The following is a 4,369-nucleotide window of genomic DNA, read 5'->3' as shown; positions in this document are numbered from 1 at the left end:
ATGATTTAGATTTGAATCTGTTAACATCAACACACTGGTATAATGTATGGGTGGAAACTTCCAATGAGGAGTTGTCAGGGCTAGAAATGGGGTTTCAGAAATAAGTCACAAACAAGGAAGAATTAAAGCCATGAGACTGAATGAGTTCACCAAGAGACCATATAGAAGTGAGGATGGAGTGGAGGGCCAAGGGCAAATTCTTAAGGGAAACCTATATTTCAAGTTGGAAAATAAGATGAGGAGGCATAGGGATAAAAAGAGATATAAGAAAACGTTATTGGGGGAGCCAAAGGTGGGGAGAATTTTACAGGTGTGGGGAGCAATAAGGCATGAGAGAACAGGGAAAATCATATAAAGTGATTAGGGAAAATAAGAATAAAAAACAAAACACTGCATTTGGTAAGCAGCTATCGACCTTCAAAAAATTATTATGAAGTGAGAAGAGCTAAAGCCAGATTACAAAGATGAAGGGAGTGGGTGATATCCGCACGGAAGCCGGTGGCAAAGATGACTTTTTACAGAAGTTTTGTGATGAAGAGAACGAAGGAAGGCCCTTGCTTAGGGGCGCAGCAGAGTGGCGGGAAAGTGGCTTTGTTCATGTATATGTTTGTGGGTTCGGTTTTCCTGTTTGTTTGGCTAGTTTTGGATACGATAAACCTGAGTATGATTATTACAGTCGGAGAGCAAGAGCCAGTGGTGACGCCAAAGAGAGAAAGAGAGGGCGATTATGTCAAATTGAGCAAAGCTTCAGGGCAGGCCGGCGAAGCTCCAATCAAGATACCAGAATGGCAGTTTAGCCATGGAGGAGGTGGAGGCGGTATAAGGGGCCAGGACAAGCTGGAGAGGGAGTACCAGAAGCAGACACGGGTAGGATGGACAGATGGGACGAGGGGGACACAAGGGAGGCAGACCAGATGCTGGAGGTGACAGTGGTCGAGCGGTGTGGTATGGATGGGTGGAGTAGGCGTGCGGGTGGGACTGGGTAAGGGCAGCCTTCCTGGGCCTGTCTCACGCGCCTCGTGAAAGCAGACTCCTCTGCAGCTTCCGCCGCAGCTGCTCTCCCGGCCCTTAAGCTTCGTTCAACTCGGAGCACTACCTGTGCGCCTCGTCCTGCTACCACAGGGTGTTGGGAGATGGCCCTCGGCTGTCCTCGTGACTCTCCAGTGCCGGTGGCACAGGTATCTCGCAGTCGCTGTCCCGCTGCAATGAGGCCTCCCGGGCCTCCTCGCTCGGCCTGCGCCCGGCCCACCGCCCGTGGCCCTGCGGCATCCGACGGGCGGGACCCGAGTCCGGCAGCTGCGCGCACCCAGGAGACGGAGCAGCTGCAAGGCCTCGACGACCGCTTCGCCGTATTCACGGAGGAGGCGCACCGACGCAGGAAACAGAAGACCACCGATCCAAGCCGAGGCGACCGCGCAGGGGCAGCGCCACGTCGGTCGCGCCACGTCGGACGCGCCTGGTGAGCTCTTCCGGCGCGAGCTGCGCGCGCAGCTGTAGGAGGCGGGCTCGGCGCAGGCGCGGGCGTCGCTGGAGCGCGTCGGCCTGGCGGACGAGGCGCGGCGGTTGCGGTCAGGCTGAGAGGAGGGGAGCCAAGGGTGCCCGGAGGCGTGGCAGCGGGATGTGGATGGCACCTCGCTGGCCCGCCTGGACCTGGAGAAGAGGCTGGAGTCGCTGCTAGACGACCTGGCCTTCGTGCGCCAGGTGCAAGATGAGGAGGTGGCTGAGCCGCTGGCCACATTGTAGGTGTCGTCGCAGGCCTCGGCCGACGTGAGCGTGGCTGTGGCCACACCACACCTCAGTTCGGCGTTGAGGTTCCCTGGCCCCTAGGTCAGTGGAGGAATGTGCAAGTCCAGGTTTGCCAGCCTGAGCTAGCAGGCGGCGCGAAGCGCGGAGGCCAGCAGGGCCGGCCGCGAGGAGATACATGAGTACCGGTGCGAACTGCAGGCATGCACGGTCGAGACTGAGGGGCTGCGTGGGGCCAACGAGTGTTGGAGAGGCTGGAGCTGGAGAGCGGCACAGTGCAGACACGGCCAGCTGCCAGGATAGTGTTGGGCCGCTGCAGAGTGATGTCACCAAGAGTGTGACACGGCTTGCCACCTTCAGGAATACCAGGACTTGCGCAGCGTCAAAATGGCTCTTGGTATGGAGATAGCAGCTTTATGGGGAGCTACTGTAAAGTGAAGACCCACGTTTTAGCGCCAGTGGATTAAGCATTTTAGGACTGAATCCCCCTTCCGATCCAGGTTATCTGTTTCCACCTAGAATCCTCAGTTTTACGACCTCCAAAGACTCATCCACTGGTCTGTCTCTTAAGAGAAGGTTTCTAAGATAGCCTCTAAGAAAAACTTACAGATAGGGGGAAATTTTGAAGAAATATTGGAAGAGACCATAGTATCTACCAAGGAAACCAAGAAATCAAATATAGAAGAAAGCACTATCTCAAGACAAAAAATATAATTCTGGTGCTTAAAAAAACTTAATGTTTAAAAGGAGATAATATGTAGGGGCGCCTGGCTGGCTTAGTCGGTAGAGCTTGTGACTCTTGATCTCACGGTTGTGGGTTCAAGCCCACGTTAGGTGTAGAGATTAATTTAAAAAATGAAATCTTTAAAAGGGGGGATAATACGCATTTGACTTGTTAAAGATCCTACTCCTGAATCAAAACACCTATCACCACCATAAAATGTCTTCAAGACTTCAGTCTCCTATTTAGCATCGCATACTTTCTCTAACAAGAAAACCACCCCTTGAGTTGGAGCAAACTACAGTCCTTGAGTAATCACAGAGGAGTTATCGAAGAACCCAGCCTTCTCACCTAAAGCTCAAGGTTCACAGCAATAGATGATTCAGGTACAGAGGAGGTACAAACTAAGGTGCTAAATCTGTGATCATCATTTGCTATGAATTGAAGTTTAAACCTATATCCACTCTCTATGCCAGCCATTGCCCAGCTATATAATCTCATTCTAGTTACCTAAAACATGAGATCACTGCCAAAGATAAACCAATGATCCATGCCTCACACCACTCTGACAGAACTATTTCACAAATTATAGGTGTTTGTTTAATGGACACTTTGCTTCCTATCATGTTCAATTCCACGTATCCTTCCCCCCCCCCCCACTAAGGGGGGAAGCAAGTGTAGTATTCTTCACCTTAAATGCATTGAGATTCTTCTTAAAAGAACTTACCCCCTTTTGTTTCTTTGCCCAATGGATAAAATTAGATTCACTTTGAACATTTCTATGATTTGTGTAATAAATTGTCACTATGCATTTCATATCCTTCCAATTTTGTAAGTAAAAGAAAAATGGCAGTACGTGTTTTAAGGATTTCCCCCAATAAATAAAATAATGAAGAGTCCCTAGATTTTAGGCTTTCAGCTTATTCAAATCCATTTATTTAGGGGGGAAAAAAAACTATTAGGAATGTAGCTTTTCACCATAACTGTGGAAACACAAGAATAGTATCCTGAGCTGTGATTCAGCTGACCTTAGATTTAGTAGCATAAGCTGGAAAAGGTGAGTTTTTGTGTGAATGGAAAGAATGAAGGTCTCATTTATCTGTGGCAGGTCTTTTGTGGTGACACAGAATTAGCTGTTTTGTGCCCTTATCCTAGATGGAACCCACATATTACCCTTCCTACTAGTCTAGGTCCTCACTCTCCTATGCCTCTTAAGAGTGTTGAGTGTAGGGGCGCCTGGGTGGCTCAGTCGGTTAAGCATCCGACTTCGGCTCAGGTCACGATCTCACAGTCCGTGAGTTCGAGCCCCGCGTCGGGCTCTGGGCTGATGGCTCAGAGCCTGGAGCCTGCTTCCGATTCTGTGTCTCCTTCTCTCTCTGCCCCTCCCCCATTCATGCTCTGTCTCTCTCTGTCTCAAAAATAAATAAATAAATAAATAAATAAAGTTAAAAAAAAAAAAAAAAGAGTGTTGAGCGTAGATTATGTTATCTCCAGGACACAATGCTACTGCCTTAAAGTCAAAGAAGTCACTTCTGGTCAATGAACACCACCAGGAAAAAAAAAAAAAATCTTTCTTTTTTCTAAAAGAGTCTTGCCCAATAGTTTTACAACTGCTGCATGGTTTGTAGGGTGTCCCTTCTCCGCTGAGGAGGAAGAGACACTGAGACCAGAGAAGGGGCATACGTGCTCCTACTCACGTGCTAGGAAGTACATTCTGGAGAGTCAGCTTTTCATCTGCTCAGTTGTGTAGCAGCTACATTGCACAGTCTTCCACATGTGCCAAGTCTGATGTAGGATTAATTCTCTATCCACAGTCACTTCTACCAGACCTAAAGAGTTGTCCTGTCTCTGTCACACATCTCCACTAAGAGCTCTGTGGTAACAGGAACTCTGTGGTAACAGGAA

The 4,369-nt window shown here is 49.1% G+C and overlaps 1 pseudogene; it reads left to right on the top strand.

The window, feature by feature from the left end:
- The first annotated feature begins 872 nt into the window (after window positions 1-872).
- Window positions 873-3,815, top strand: LOC101098128 (annotated as a pseudogene).
- Window positions 3,816-4,369: the final 554 nt, after the last annotated feature.

The sequence above is a fragment of the Felis catus genome, chromosome A2 (assembly GCF_018350175.1).
Source record: "Felis catus isolate Fca126 chromosome A2, F.catus_Fca126_mat1.0, whole genome shotgun sequence".
Taxonomy (NCBI): Eukaryota; Metazoa; Chordata; class Mammalia; order Carnivora; family Felidae; genus Felis; species Felis catus.
The sequence above is the reverse complement of the archived record's forward strand: the minus strand, read 5'-3'. Positions and strand labels throughout refer to the sequence as shown.